We start from the raw sequence: 16,607 nt of genomic DNA, 5'->3' as shown, positions 1-16,607 counted from the left end.
CACCTGGTCTTTAAATAATCCCGAAATCATGCAAACCTTCCGTTTTTAAGTCTTATCTTCTGGGGCCGGAAGTGGGGTGGAGGGGGTGGAATAGGAGATCGTTTTAGGAACGGCTGATAAATGTGCTTTGTAGCATATCCATATGCCCGTTCTCTTTCAGATTTTGAATTAAAATAAGACTGCGCCTGTTAAGTTCATATTTCGGAGGAGGAGGAGGGAGAATCCTAGCATTTAGCTCAGGAGGAAGATTCCCAAAAATCTAAGAAGATTTGAGTTATGGAGAATAAGAGGCTTAAAAAAGGCTAGCCTCGATATACAAGCTAGGTCAAATTTGCTAACCTGGCGCCCTCCAGGTGTTTTGTTTTTTATTGAATTTGAAGTCCGCCCTTCATCCGCACATCTCAGGGCTGTGGACTACAACTCCAATTAGCCCCAGCAATATTGATTTGCAGGGAGGAAACTTAAAATCGTTTGCAATGGTCCAAAGCGACCTTCTTATCATCCAGCTATATCTCCCTTTCCATCTCAACTGAGGACTTTGGGCAGAGGATGCAATACGTGTTAGGAAAGGGATTAAAAGAAAACTTGCCGAAGATCCTGATGCTATTTTACAAATCTATGGCGTGACCATATTTGGAATACCATGCACATCACATTGGCCTAGGACCCTCGTACCTACGGGACTGCCTCTCCTGGTATGCCCCACAGAGGAACTTACGGTCTTCAAACAAAAACATCTTGGAGGTCCCGGGCCACAGGGAGGTTAGGCTGGCCTCAACCAGAGTCAGGGCTTTTTCAGCACTGGCCCCGATCTGGTGGAACGCTCTGTCACAAGAGACTAGGACCCTCCAGGACTTGACATCTTTCCACAGGGCCGGCAAGACAGAGCTGTTCCACCAGGCCTTTGGCCAAGACACAGTCTGACTCCCTCCTTCGGTAATCCTCACAGAACTCTAGCCCAATGGTTGCCATTAATTTGATTGGAATTAATTTTAGAATGAAATGATTTAAGAATGTTTTATCATTTTACTGTTGTTAGCCGCTCTGAGCCCGGCTTCAGCTGGGGAGGGCAGGATATAAATAATTATTCTTATTCTTATTCTTATTCTTATTCTTATTCTTATTCTTATTAGTCCTGGTTGACTTGCCTCAAAAAGGATATCGCAGAGTTGGAAAAGGTTCAGAAAAAGGCTGATGAAAGAATCAAGCAGGTGGAGGAACGACCCTATGAGGAATGGTTGAAGCATTTGGGACCTTTTAGTTTAGAGAAAAGGCGAGAAAGGGGCAAAACGATAAGCGGAGATGTAACAGAAGCCAGATAGGTGGGGTATACTGATGATGATGATGATGATGATGATTAATAATAATAATAATAATAATATATTATTTATACCCCGCCCATCGGGCTGGGTTTCCCCAGCCACTCTGGGCAGCATCCAACACAATATTAAAATTGGTAGTTGTTGTTCTCTCTGACATCTGGTGGAAGGGCGTTCCACAGGGAAGGTGCCACTACCGAGAAGGCCCTCTGCCTGGTTTTCTGTAATTTGGCTTCTCGCAGTGAGGGAACCGCCAGAAGGCCTTCGGTGCTGGACCTCAGTGTCTGGGCTGGATGATGGGGGTGGAGACGCTCCTTCAGGTATACAGGACCGAGGCCGTTTAGGGCTTGAAAGGTCAGCACCAACACTTTGAATTGTGCTCGGAAACGTACTGGGAGCCAATGCAGATCTCTCAGGACCGGTGTTATATGGTCTCAGCTGCCGCTCCCAGTCACCAGTCTAGCTGCCACATTCTGGATTACGTAGTTGTAGTTTCTGGGTCACCTTCAAAGGCAGCCCCACGTAGAGCGCATTGCAGTAGTCCAAGCGGGAGATAACCAGAGCATGCACCACTCTTGTGAGACGGTCCGCAGGCAGGTAGGGTCTCAGCCTGCATACCAGATGGAGCTGGGAGACAGTCGCCCTGGACACAGAATTGACCTGCACCTCCATGGACAGCTGTGAGTCCAAAATGACTCCCAGGCTGCGCACCTGGTCCTTCAGGGGCACAGTTGCCCCATTCAGGACCAGGGAGTCCTCACACCTGCCCGCCCTCTGTCCCCCGAAAACATGATGATGATGACTTGGGAAAAGAGGATAGAGGAAAGCTTCTCTCCCTCTTTCACAACACTAGAATGTGCGGACATTCAATGAAGCTGAACACTGGAAGATTCAGGACAGGCAGCACCTAGTTGGACTGTGGAACTCCCTCCCACAAGAATCAGTGAGGGCCCACCAGCTTCAAAAGAGAGTTAGACAACTTGAGTGATGGCTGTGAACCTGGGCTGCTTTGAAAGAGGGTTAGGCGGAGAAGGACTATATGACTGCAGCCCTTGCCAGGGAGATTGCTGTGGGGCAGGCGATGGGGGGCAGAGGGCGGGCGAGGTGCTGCAGCCACCCTCCTGTTCACGTTTCGATATTTTCTCATCCTAAGCAGCCTTGAAATAAAATGGCACAGCTGCGGCTCGGAGGCGCTTCCTCGGTTCCCTCTCCCCTTTCCTGTCCAAATCCATCCGCCTCCCCTAAGCCCGGCCTGCATCCCGTTGCCGTGGCAACGCGGTCCAGATGAAAACCCTCCAGTCTCCTTGAGGAGAAGGCTGCTGGAATGTGAAGGAAGGTGAGAAAAGGAGAGAAGGAGAAGGAGATGGAGGGAGAGAGAGAGAGAAGAGGCTTTCTGGGACGCTTCACCAGGAAGGCCTAATCCACGCCACATCTTCCTGTGGGTTTCGGCAACAGAGCCCGATCTTGCTTCTGGGGTGCCATTAAAAAGGTCCCACCCAGTCTATTTTGGTACTTGAGGCCGGAAACCTAAATTCTACCCCTCACTAACACAAAACACAAATATAACATGGGTCTATCCGCACTCTGTCTAAAGCAGTATCGTACCACTTTAAACAGTCATGGCTTCTTCTCCCCGCCCCCCAAAGAATCCTGGGAACTATAGTTTGTTAAGGGTGTTTGCAAGGAGATTAGACGCGGGTGGCGCTGTGGGTTAAACCATAGAGCCTAGGGCTTGCCGATCAGAAGGTCGGCTGTTCAAATCCCCGTGACGGGGTGAGCTCCTGTTGCTCAGTCCCTTCTCCTGCCAACTTAGCAGTTCGAAAGCACGTCAAAGTGCAAGTAGATAAATAGGTACCACTCTGGCGGGAAGGTAAACGGTGTTTCCGTGTGCTGCTCTGGTTCACCAGAAGTGGCTTAGTCATGCTGGCCACATGATCCGGAAGGTGTACGCCGGCTCCCTCGGCCAGTAAAGCGAGATGAGTGCCGCAACCCCAGAGTCGGCCACGACTGGACCTAACGGTCAGGGGTCCCTTTACCCTTTACCTAGATATTTTGGTTATTTAAGGAGCATCATTGTTTGTTTGCAGAGAGATTAGATGAGAAGTCTGCAATCTTTTGGGGAAGAGGTTGTTGATGTGCAAGACCCCCCAATTGGCTGCAATTGCGCAACCTAAATTTGTGGTTTGATCCCATAGGGGATTGAATCCCACCAGAAAAATAGCGAGAGAGCCTGGAATCGCCCCAAGGGTTATTCAATATCCACTGTTACACAGACAGGGAATGTGAAGTTAGGACAAGGGAACATGAGAAGTCTCGAAGGGTGCTACCGCTGCATTAATGGATTTCAAAGCTACTCAGGGTGAGACGAGGTCAAAAAAATTAACCATTATTTGCATCTATTTTTAAAGGGGGGGCATTGTGGGAATCATGTGACTGAAAGCAGTAAACTTGGAAGAGCTGCTCCAGAATCTGGAGATGGGCTGTGACTATTTAGTATTGGAGAAGGGAGGGTGCACTCCATATATGCTCAGAGACCCTCTCTTAATGTTCCTTGACATGTTCAAGGGTTTGGCAGGTAGCAGGTGAAGGACTCAACTTACCAGGGGGGCAAAAGCGCCTTGGTTTTTATTTTAAGGAAGAAAACTGTGCATGGAGTTTGCAGAGTTCAGCCCAGCAGGAGCCGCCTGCAAATTATAGCATAGAAGAGAAGAAGAGTTTGGATTTGATATCCCGCTTTATCACTACCCTAAGGAGTCTCAAAGCGGCTAACATTCCCTTCCTCTCCCACAACAAACACTCTGTGAGGTGAGTGGGGCTGAGAGACTTCAGAGAAGTGTGACTGGCCCAAGGTCACCCAGCAGCTGCATGTGGAGGAGCGGGGACACGAACCCGGTTCCCCAGATTACGAATCTACCGCTTTTAACCACTACACCACACTGGCTCTCATAAACCCTGGGGTGGTGGCGTCTGACCTCATTGGCTGCCTTCTCCCAATTAACCTCCGTTTCCAGGGGCCGCTCCCTGTGATCTCCTTGGCAACCCTATGGGGCTGAAGTGAACAGAGTGGGAAGAAGCTGGATGGCTTTCATTGGGCAAGTGAATGCAGAATATGGCTATCAGTCAACGGCTATTAATCCAGAATGCGGCAGCTAGACTGGTGACTGGGAGCGGCCGCCGAAACCACATAACACCGGTCTGGAAAGACCTACATTGGCTCCCAGTACGTTTCCGAGCACAATTCAAAGTGTTGGTGCTGACCTTTAAAGCCCTAAACGGCCCCGAAGGCCCAGTATACCTGAAGGAGTGTCTCCACCCCCATCGTTCTGCCCGGACACTGAGGTCCAGCGCCGAGGGCCTTCTGGCGGTTCCCTCCCTGCGAGAAGCCAGGTTACAGGAAACCAGGCAGAGGGCCTTCTTGGTGGTGGCACCCGCCCTGTGGAACGCCCTTCCTCCAGATGTCAAAGAGAACAACAACTACCAGATTTTTAGAAGACATCTGAAGGCAGCCCTGTTTAGGGAAGCTTTTAATGTTTGATGCGTTACTGTATTTTAATATTGTGTTGGAAGCCGCCCAGCCAGATGAGTTGGGTATAAATAAATTATTATTATTATTATTATTATTATTATTATTATTATTATTATCATATCAAAAGCCAGGGTTGCTATGTATCACCCACAATGTCAGGGACTGTATTCCTCTGAACACCAGCAGTAGAGCCTGCAGGATGAGGCCAAGGGCCCATCTCGTCCGGCATCCTGGGAATCAGGTGTGGGGACAGTGTAGCTGCTGCACTCATGGAATCGTAGAAATGTAGAGTTAGAAGGGACCCCGAGGGTCATCTGGTCGAACCCCCCAGCCATCCTTGAGTGCCCTCAAACTACCAACCCTTCTGGTTAACAGCCAGGTACGCTGTCCCTGTCAAACTAGCAAAAATGTATAGGGTGAGTAGTAAAATCTGTTGGGAAAGCACAGAAAAGGACGGAGATTTTTTCCACATGTGGTGGGCATGTGAAAAAAATGAAATTTTGGGGGGAAGTCATCTATAATGAATTTAAAAAGATGCTTAAATATACTTTCCCCCAAAAGCCGGATGCTGCCATATTTTTTGCTCTATTAGACTCACTTTTTCCCTCCTAAAAAGTAAGGGGAAATGTGTGTGCATCTTATGGAGCGAATGCAGGCTGCACAGCTATCCCAGAAGCCAGAACAGCAAGAGGGATTGCTGCTTTCACTGCGCAGCGATCCCTCTTGCTGTTCTGGCTTCTGGGATTCAGAATATATTTTTTTCTTGTTTTCCTCCTCCAAAAACTAGGTGCGTCTTGTGGTCTGGTGCGTCTTATAGAGCAAAAAATACGCTATTTTGCTAGGCTTGATGGGGGAGGATATTAAGAAAGTCGACCAAAGATTATTCATGTATGCCACAACTGCTGCTAGAATTTTGATGGAAAACACAGGAATTACCCACCGTGAAGGAGTGGCAGACGGAGATGGTCGAATATGCGGAATTAACTGGCCTGCAGGATCGGCAGTCAGGAGGAAACAAAGTTCCGAAAAGAATGGAGTAAATTTATGGGCTATATAAGTGAGAACTGTAGAAATCTGAAGACGTTAGCAGGGTTGAAAGAAATCTTATGCCATGCACTAGATATTACAGTGGTACCTCAGCTTAAGTACTTAATTCGTTCCAGAGATCCGTTCTTAACCTGAAACTGTTCTTAACCTGAAGCACCACTTCAGCTAATGGGGCCTCCTGCTGCTGCCGCACCGCCGGAGCACGATTTCTGTTCTCATCCTGAAGCAAAGTTCCTAACCTGAAGCACTATTTCTGGGTTAGCGGAGTCTGTCACCTGAAGCGTATGTAACCTGAAGCGTCTGTAACCCGAGGTACCACTGTACTAAGAAACTGTGGATGAGAGACTAGAATAAGGACACCTGATGAAGGGAGGGAGGGAAGTCAAGAAAGATAGATAGATGTAAAAAGGTATGAATTATCAGTGTATTTTGTTTGTGTGTATGAAATGAAAACCTAATAAAAAGCATATTAAAAAAACACAAAACCAGCCAGGTATACTGTCCCATTGCAACACAGAGTACCAGTTGCTGGGAAGCACACAGAAGAGTGGTACCCTGCAGACATCTGTTTGGCCATGTGAAAACAGGACTAGATGGGCCTTTGGTCGGATCCAGCAGGACTCTGTTGATGTTCTTCTGCTACTGCCTCCTCCAGTTCTGGCTAGAGCGAGTTCCCCGCCTCACCCCCTCGCACGTACCGTCCTCTCCGGGGACACCTTAGTGAATAATTCAGGGGCTCCGGCTGGTTTCCGACACTACAGCATCTTCTCCCTCGATGGGACTTGTCATGTCTTATTCTGTCTCCGAGCCTCTTCTGACGGAGGCCTGGTGCGACCTCGTTCCCCCGCCCGGCGAGAAAAGCGGGAGGGGGCGCCGCTTCGTCTATGGAAGGACTTACCGGCCCCTGGACCCGCGTGGCACCGACAACACGCAGGCGGGAGCACGTTGACGGCACCGAGAACATCTGGAGCATGGGTCCAAGTCACCGGCTTACAGCAGAGGGAACCGGACTGGTGGCAAAATCAAAAAAGGCCGGACCACAATTTCATCCTTGGATATAGTCCAAAAGCAGGTGGAAAGCTATGCAGCTACAAATATCGACATTTTGTCTATGAATCCGTTAGATTGCCAAAGCGAAACATCCCACCAAAATGTGACCCCCAGGTTTGTTTGTGTTTTAAGGCTATACAGTGGTACCTTTGGTTACGCACTTACCGTAATTCGTTCTGGAGGTTCATTTTTAACCTGAAACTGTTCTTAACCTGAAGCACCACTTTAGCTAATGGGGCCTCCTGCTGCCGCTGGACTGCCACAGCGCAATTTCCGTTCTCATCCTGAAGCAAAGTTCTTAACCCAAGGTACTATTTCTGGGTTAGCGGAGTCTGTAACCTGAAGCGTCTGTAACCCGAGGTACCACTGTATATCAGGCTCCCCAAACTCGGCCCTCCAGCTCTTTTGGGACTACAACTCCCATCTTCCCTAGCTAACAGGACCAGTGGTCAGGGATGATGGGAACTGTAGTCCCAAAACCAACAGAGGGCTGAGTTTGGGGATGCCTGCTATACAGTGGTACCTCGGGTTAAGAACCTAATTCGTTCTGGAGGTCCGTACTTAACCTGAAACTGTTCTTAACCTGAAGCACCACTTTAGCTAATGGGGCCTCCCGCGGCTGCTGCGCCATCGTGCGATTTCTGTTCTTATCCTGAAGCAAAGTTCTTAACCCGAGGTACTATTTCTGGGTTAGCAGAGTCTGTATGTAACCCGAAGTGTATGTAACCCAAGGTGCCACTGTATATCCTTCCGCTGTCTGGGAGATATATCTTACAAAAGTACGTTCAGCCTTGGCTACCGCTAGCCACATCAAGAACCAGTGTGACGTGGTGGTTCGGCAAGGGCCGGCTCTGAAATCCACCGGCTCTGTGGGTGACTGCGGGTCTGTGTCTCTCAGAATAACCTTCTCCACAGGGCTGTTGTTTGGATAAAGCTGGAGATTCAAGGGAAGGAAAATAACATCACCCTGAGCTCCTTGGTTTTTCTCCCATCGAGCTTACAATCTTTTTCGCTTATATTCCATATAATATATGCCACCTTCGCCGCATCAAGCAGTTGGTCCCTGACCTTTCCCGCCCCGACCTGGCCACAGTGATCCATGCAACGGTCATCTCCAGGCTTGACTACTGTAATTCGCTCTACGTGGGGCTGCCCTTGAAGCTGTCCTAGAAACTCCAGCGGGTGCAGAATGCTGCAGCGAGGCTCCTCACGGGGTCTCTGCCATGGGAGCATATTCACCCAGTGCTTTTCCAGCTGCACTGGCTCCCGATGGAGTACAAGGTCAGATTTAAGGTGCTGGTTAAAGCCCTTCACGGCCTAGGACCCTCGTACCTACGGGACCGCCTCTCCTGGTATGCCTCACAGGGGACCTTAAGGTCCATAAATAGCAACACCCTAGCGGTCCCAGGCCCTAAGGAAGTCAGATTAGCCTCAACCAGAGCCAGGGCCTTTTCAACACTGGCCCCGGCCTGGTGGAACGCTCTGCCTCATGTTACCAGGGCCCTGCGGGATCTGATTTCTTTCCACAGGGCCTGTAAGACAGAGTTGTTCCGCCTGGCCTTTGGCTTGGAGCCAATTTGATTCCCTCCCCCTCTTTCTTTTTTCTTTTTCCTTTCTCCTCCTGCGATGAGGCTACATTTTAATATTCTAATGTTTCAGTATTTGAATGCTGTATTTTAATTTTGTTTTTAAGTTGTAATCATTCAACTTGTTTTTATTATTGCTTGTTAGCCGCCCTGAGCCCAGCCTTGGCTGGGGAGGGCGGGATATAAATAAAAATTATTATTATTATTATTATTATTATTATTATTATTATTATTATTATATTGTAAATGCAATTGATACGTAAGATAAAATATCAAGGCCAATGGAACCTCCATTGCTAGAGGCTAAGTACCTCTGATTTCTGGCGGTAGGCAACAAGGTTGTGAAGCCTGGGAGGGATGGGCAAGCAGAACCGGCGAGGTCCATACAAGGAGTACGTTTATGGGAAGTTTTTAGTGTGTGATATTTTAGTGTATTTTTGGTTTCTATGGAAGCTGCCCAGAGTGGCTGGGGAAACCCAGCCAGATGGGTGAGGTACAAATAATAAATTATTATTGTTGTTGTTGTTGTTGTTGTTGTTGTTGTTGTTATGGTCTTCTGTCCATGTGCAACATTACAAATCCTGTAGATGTTGTCAACTAACACAAGTTGTCACGAGAACAAAGCTGGAGGATGCACATGTTGTGGCTTCTGGTGAGACAAGTGGGATGCAACGAATGAGGGTGCGATGGTGGGGTGCGGAGCTGGGGGGGTGATGGGTGGCACAGCTGACAGGCACCCTAACACAGGCATAGGCAAACTCCGGCCCTCCAGATGTTTGGGACTACAATTCCCATCATCCCTAGCTAACAGGACCAGTGGTCAGGGAGAATAATACAGTGGTACCTACCTCGGGTTACATGGGGATGCGGGTGGCGCTGTGGGTAAAACCTCAGTGCCTAGGACTTGCCGATCGTATGGTCGGCAGTTCAAATCCCCGCGGTGGGGTGAGCTCCCGTCGTTCGGTCCCAGCTCCTGCCCACCTAGCAGTTCGAAAGCACATCAAAGTGCAAGTAGATAAATAGGGACCGCTTTATAGCGGGAAGGTAAACGGCGTTTCCGTGCGCTGCGCTGGTGCTGGCTCTCCAGAGCAGCTTTGTCACGCTGGCCATGTGACCTGGAAGTGTCTTCGGATGGCGCCAGCTCCCTGCCTCTAGAGCGAGATGAGCGCACAACCCTAGAGTCGGACATGACTGGCCCGTACGGGCAGGGGTACCTTTACCTTTTTACCTCGGGTTACAGATGCTTCAGGTTACAGATGCTTCAGGTTACAGACTCCGCTAACCCAGAAATAGTACCTCGGGTTAAGAACTTTGCTTCAGCATGAGAACAGAAATCGTGCAGCAGTGGTGCAGCAGCAGCAGGAGGCCCCATAGGCTAAAGTGGTGCTTCAGGTTAAGAACAGTTTCAGGTTAAGAACGGACCTCCGGAACGAATTAAGTTCTTAACCCAAGGTAACACTGTAGATAGATATAGGTACAGTGGTACCTTGGGTTACATACGCTTCAGGTTACAGACTCTGCTAACTCAGAAATAGTACCTCAGGTTAAGAACTTTGTTTCAGGATGAGAACAGAAATCGTGCAGTGGTGGCGCAGCAGCAGCAGGATGCCCCATTAGCTAAAGTGGTGCTTCAGGTTAAGAACAGTTTTAGGTTAAGAACGGACCTCCGGAACGAATTAAGTACTTAACCTGAGGTACCATTGTAATAATAAACCTTTATTGTCACTACACCACCTGTGTGCAGTGAAATTAAATGATGGGATTGTAGTCCCGAAACATCTGGAGGGCCGGAGTTTGCCTATGCCTGCCCTAACAGGTAGACCTGGTCTGCAAGCATGGCCTTAAGTCATAAAAACAGAATGGTAGAGTTGGAAGGGACCCCCCAGGGGTCATCTAGTCCAACCCGCTGCAATGCAGGAATTTCAGCTAAAGCATCCCTGACAGATGGCCCTGCCAAGCAGCTCTTACAGTCAGAAAGTTCTTCCTGATGTGTGTATGCAAAGGATACCTGACACGCAACCCACACTTTGCAAATACACCTGTACAGGTAGGTGGATGTAAGCATGAGAGGGGATGAACACTGTGCAGGTTTTGATTCTGAGTTTGCAAATTCCCACTGCCTACATATATGCAACCGTGTTATATTTTTTCTTCCCGATCCAGTACCTTTTAAGCTAGAATTAAAACAGTCAGCGTTCAATAAATGGGGTGTTTGCTTGTAGAAAATTCCTTCTGCCAGCAGCGAACGGGGAAACAGAGGTAGCAGGAACAGTGGCGACACAATCATATCCTATACTATATATACATCTGAAAGCCAATTTCATGAAAAACCATCATTTTGATAGGCATGCATTTTTTAAAAAAAGTTATTTAAACAGACACACATTAAAGGTTGAAGGAGAAGTCTGTTAATTTGGATTTGACATTCAAATTGACACCCCCAAATATTTTTTGAGATTTTGATTCTGTTTTGAGATTTTCAAGCGTGACTATTAAGATTTAAAATTTGGGTTGTTTTTAACTTATACACCCAGCAGTGGTTTATTGCATCATTTGCCAGTGCTGAACCCCCATTTCTTTCTATCAGGCCAATCAATTGCACCCCCCCTCAAATCCTAGCAGAATGTACTTCTAATATGAATTAATGCAAAATAAAAGTTCTAAGTGGAGATATTTAACCAGGGTCCAAATTAGGAACGAAATATAACATGATGCAACCCTGGAATCTTTGTCCAGAATGTGATAAGGCTGAAATTAATTTCTGCAAGGTTTTGATTCCTTGTCAGATTTCCCAATGTCACCATTCAGATGTGGATGTCAGCATTTGACATTTGGACGGGAGAATGGAAAGGTTGACATCAGACTCCAGCCAATGTTTGGACTTAATCTTAAGCATCGATTCAGTCCGATTGCAATTCAGCTGTCCAGTTTGGGCTGCTCCTTGTCAGATGCTGTCAAACATGGACTGCCGCAACATTAAATGTTGAAAGCTCTGGGTATCAGGAACCCAGGCTGAATGCAAAATAGCCAGCACGGAATTGCGCAGCCAGAGAACATTCAGAGAATATTCACCGTTAAGACTCATAGAGGAGAAACGCCGCTCCCGTTTGAGAACTTAGTCCTGGTTTCTGTGAAGAAATACGTAATACGAAGCCCTAGTATACGTAATACGGGTGGCACTGTGGGTTAAACCACAGAGCCTAGGGCTTGCTGATCAGAAGGTCAGTGGTTCGAATCCCCGCGACGGGGTGAGCTCCCGTTGCTCAGTCCCTGCTCCTGCCAACCTAGCAGTTTGAAAGCACATCAAAGTGCAAGTAGATAAATAGGTACCGCTCCAGCGGGAAGGTAAACTTCGTTTCTGTGAGCTGCTCTGGTTCGCCAGAAGCAGCTTAGTCATGCTGGCCACATGACCCGGAAGCTGTACACCGGCTCCCTCGGCCAATAAAGCGAGATGAGCGCCGCAACCCCAGAGTCGGCCACGACTGGACCTAGTGGTCAGGGGTCCCTTTACCTTTACCTTTAAGCCCCGCAGGTGATTCTGTGTGGGTAATGACTTTGAGGGAAATTGGGTGTGTGTGATGTGGGTTACCAGGTACAATACTGATTTGGGGAAATCAATTAAATTAAGGCGACTTTGATGGGCCTAGCTGTCTCCTGAGTGATTAGAGCGTGAATCAATTTACTTGGTTAAATCAGAATACATTTTGCATACTCAACAGAACCATTAGCTATTTCTTGCTTTCTTTTATGATATGCTCCTTCTGTTTCTACGGGTGACTCTGCAGACAAGTGTTTGGGTCTGAAAAAGCAGGGTCAAAATCTCTTCGATAACTATGATCCGCAGCAGTTCTAAAGAAATTGGCGTTTCTGTGTCCTTAGCCGATGCACCCAAGACAGCAGGTGCTGTCTTGGGAGAGTGTAGAAATGTCTGCCTTTCTTTGTTTTGAAGGAGCACTTAGATGACCAAGTCCTTCTTTTATAAATACTTACATGGGTAATCAAGGGACGCAGGTGGCACTGTGGGTTAAACCACGGAGCCTAGGACTTGCCAATCAGAAGGTCGGCGGTTCGAATCCCCACGACGGGGTGAGCTCCCGTTGCTCGGTCCCTGCTCCTGCCAACCTAGCAGTTCGAAAGCACGTCAAAGTGCAAGTAGATAAATAGGTACCAGTGGGAAGGTAAACGGCGTTTCCGTGCGCTGCTCTGGTTCGCCAGAAGCGGCTTAGTCATGCTGGCCACATGACCCGGAAGCTGTACGCTGGCTCCCTCGGCCAATAAAAGCGAGATGAGCGCTGCAACCCCAGAGTCGGCCACGACTGGACCTAATGGTCAGGGGTCCCTTTACCCTTTACCTTGTATATGGGTAATCAGGGGCATGTGCCCCCCCCCCCACATTGCAACAAATTGATTAACTGGTTGGCTAAATATTGCAATCCTAAAGAATATCACCAGTTCCCTGCTAGGTAGAGACTGTTTTATTCATTATATACTCAGTAGGTCAGAGTTCTATAGGAGACTTTGAAGTCCCCAAAATACCAGAAGGCCCTAAAATACCACTCCGCTCATGCCCACTTCCACTGCTCCTGTGCCTATGAAGCATGGGTCTGTGCGGTTTGCCCTGGAAAACCCACTCTATAGTGCCGAATCAGAGCAAAAGTCTGAAAACCCAACTGACGTTTGCTCCAATCCGGCCATAAAGATCCGGTTTTCCAGCAGGACAAGTGGAAGTTGGGATAAGCCCTAACTCAGAGCAGGGCTTTCTGCGCAGTGGCCCCGATTTTGCGAAACAGCCTCCCTGTTGGCATACAGCAACCACCTCCTTTTTGCGGGGAAATCGAAAACCTTTTCCGTCTTCGTTTCGACAAGCTTTTCCAGCGTGACGGAAAGGTCTCTTTTGCCTTCGAGTGTTCATTTTGTTATGTTTTTGGTTTTGTTTTTTTTAAAGGCCTATGTTTACTTCTTGTTTTGCTCTGCTCTTAAAACTATTTTTAGTTGCTTCCATGGTGTGTTTGGCAATCACCTTGAAAGCTACGTGAAAGGCAATTCACAAACGAATAATATAATAAATATCCCATAAATATCTGTTGAGTTTGGTGAACAGGGAAGGGGCGTGGGGAGAGAGCGTCAATCTTGTCCCAAGCGGTGAGAGGCTGCACATAAAATGCATAGAATTGTCGAGTTGTAAGGGACCCCCAGCGGTCATCTAGTCCAACCCCCTGCAATGCAGGAATTACACTATGCAGTGGCGTGGCGTGGGGGGTGCAGGGGGGCCAGCCGCACTGGGTGCAACATCTGGGGGTTAGGGTTAGGGGGTGCAAATCCACAGGTTAGGGGGCGCAAATTACTTGCCTTGCCCCGGGTGCTGACAACCCACGCTACGCCACTGACACTATGTCTCTCAAGCGCATTTAAAGTACATCTCTCCCTACACATCACAGGAATTCTGGGCATTGTAGCTTGTTTGGGGTTGCTGAGACTAAACAATCGTGCCCAGAATTCTTTGAGGGAAAGAAAGGCGGTGCTAGGAATGTGTGTTTGTGGCCCAAGTGTCAAACTATGACCTTGGAAACTGTGGTTCAAATATGCCACCCAAGCCATGAAGCTCACAGGGCGAGACTTGGGGTCACAGCCTCTGATCTACCTCGCAGCTTTGTTGTGAGATGGAAAATGAGGCAGGGGGAGGAGGATGGTGTACTGAGCTCCGTAGAGAAACAGCCAGATGCAAATGCTAAAAATAAAAGTTATTTACTTCAGTCCCCAGGAAGGCCACTTCTGATCTCCTTGCCTGCTCTTCATCCATGGTTTTGGTCTACTGCAATGCGCTCTACTTGGAGCTGCCTTTGAAGGTGACCTGGAAACTACAACTAATCCAGAATGCGGCAGCTAGACTGGTGACTGGGAGCAGCCGCCGAGACCATCTAACACCGGTCCTGAAAGACCTACATCAGCTCCCAGTATGTTTCCGAGCACAATTCAAAGTGTTGGTGCTGACCTTTAAAGCCCTAAACAGCCTCATAGGCCCAGTATACCTGAAGGAGCATCTCCACCCCCATCGTTCTGCCTGGACACTGAGGTCCAGCTCTGAGGGCCTTCTGGCGGTTCCCTCCCTGCGAGGAGCCAAGTTACAAGGAACCAGGCAGAGGGCCTTCTCGGTGGTGGCGTCCGCCCTGTGCAACGCCCTCCCACCAGATGTCAGGGAGATAAACAACTATCTGACTTTTAGAAGACATCTGAAGGCAGCCCTGTTTAGGAAAGTTTTTAATGGTTGACATTTTAGTGTGGTTTTAATATTCTATTGGGAGCCGCCCAGAGTGGCTGGGGAAACCCAGCCAGATGGGCGGGGTTTTATTATTATTATTATTATTATTGTTGGCCATAGAACTGAATGGAAGCCATTGAGAATCAGCCGCTATCCATGGATCCCTGTCTGGTAAATGATGCAACATTGGGAACTGGTTTAAATAGGGACCAACACAGGTAGCTTTTACAGGTTTCCTCTGTGTACCTTGTTGCTATTCGCTTCCTTGAGTTGATGAAAGGTGGTTCACCTAGACTAGTGGCCCGGAAAGGGGCTACATAGATTTCCAGGTGGGCGAGCGGTGCCTCTGGTGTTAAGATTTCGGAACGAAAAATGACAGCATGTGTTAATGACAGGAGTCCAGCAATGGCGGGTGGGTGGTGGAAGTTGGGGGGACAAGTGAGAGATGAACCCCTTGTTTGGGTGGGTGTGCGTGCTCCCCTGCCCCCCCCCCAATACTGCCTGTGGTTGTGGGAGTGGGAGAACACACACACACTGGCAGACAGAACCACAGCATCATGGAATTGTACTCGGGAGGGACTTGAAGCACTCATCTAGTCCAGCCCCAGCAATGCAGGATTGGTCGGAGGCTATAACTCTCCAACACAGTGTTTACTTCTCCATTTCCACCCTCCCATTTCCCTCTAGGATCGTTCCGTGCCAAGAAGCATTGAAGGAATGGGTTTCCAAAACCTAAAACCTGACTGGACAGTCAGTCTGAAACGGGCCCCCAAATCCTCATTTTTCCCTTCTCCAAGGGAGCATTTCTAAAATGCTTTAACTTGAGCTCTTGAGCCCAAACCCAGCTGTATAAACAAGTGCTCAAAGCTCTCTCCTTTATCAGTCTGTGACGGCAATGTATGGCCTTGACTGTTCCAGTGGAGCAGGGATGGCACGTCTGGGTCTTATCTTACATTCTGACCACACTCTGACGCACAGACCTAGTCCGGGAACAGCGCCAGGAGAGTTGGTGACCTTCTTACCCCAAGATAAGAGTGCCGGAACAGGAACACCCTTATATGGTCAAGAGTTCAGGAAGAGGAACACCCTCTTATGGTTAAGAGTACCGGAGCAGGAACATCTGTGATGTCAACCTGCGTGTATAAGCTGACGTGGTTGGATTCCTGGGGGAAGGGGGGAGAGGGCGCCTGGAGGATATATATACTGCATGAAATTTCTCATTTCTTTGGCCTTGCTGTGAACTGACCACGCAAGTGCCTTCTGCTATCCGGAGAGCAGAATAAACTCTTTCTCTGAATCAACCCTCGGTGTCATTTGACTTCCAACGCTCACCCAACCAATTGGTAAAGTCCAATAAGGCTACAGCATAGGGTCATGCCTCCAAGTGGGGCTGTGTGCCTGAGACAGGGGCGTTTCAGATCAAAAGTCTGTGTCTTGTTCTAGTTTTGTCTTTTGAGAGAATGCGCCGGGAGCCGAATTTACGTGCCGAAAGGCCCACCTGCATTTTGCTTCTCTTAAGTGTACTCTGTGTGAGTCAGCAATTGCATTTTAAAAAAGAGAATGTCTTGCAGCATAATTTTGAGTAGCTATGGCTGCTTAATGGCTCAAAAAAAATATCCGGTCTGCTCCCAGGTGTCTGGAAAGGGGTTTCCTGCTCTAACACACAGCAGTGGCTGTTGCTCTGTTCACCTATTTGCCCTGGTTTGTGCCCCCACTCAGTTACAAGGGGCTGTGATAGTGCTGGTGGAAGCTAGATGCTAGCACACAGGACACAATACTGACCCCTAGTGACAGAATACAGGCATTACAACACCCCCCAA

The 16,607-nt window shown here is 48.4% G+C and overlaps 1 long non-coding RNA gene across 1 annotated transcript in view; it reads left to right on the top strand.

Annotated features, from left to right (window-relative positions):
• LOC309376268 overlaps positions 1 to 16,607 on the top strand; it is a 192,069-nt gene that overhangs the window by 166,856 nt on the left and 8,606 nt on the right. The window lies entirely within an intron of this gene.

This window comes from Podarcis melisellensis, assembly GCF_964234715.1.
Source record: "Podarcis melisellensis genome assembly, chromosome: 8".
NCBI classification, from domain to species: domain Eukaryota; kingdom Metazoa; phylum Chordata; class Lepidosauria; order Squamata; family Lacertidae; genus Podarcis; species Podarcis melisellensis.
Note: the sequence above shows the minus strand (reverse complement) of the source record. Positions and strands in the feature narration are given on the sequence as shown.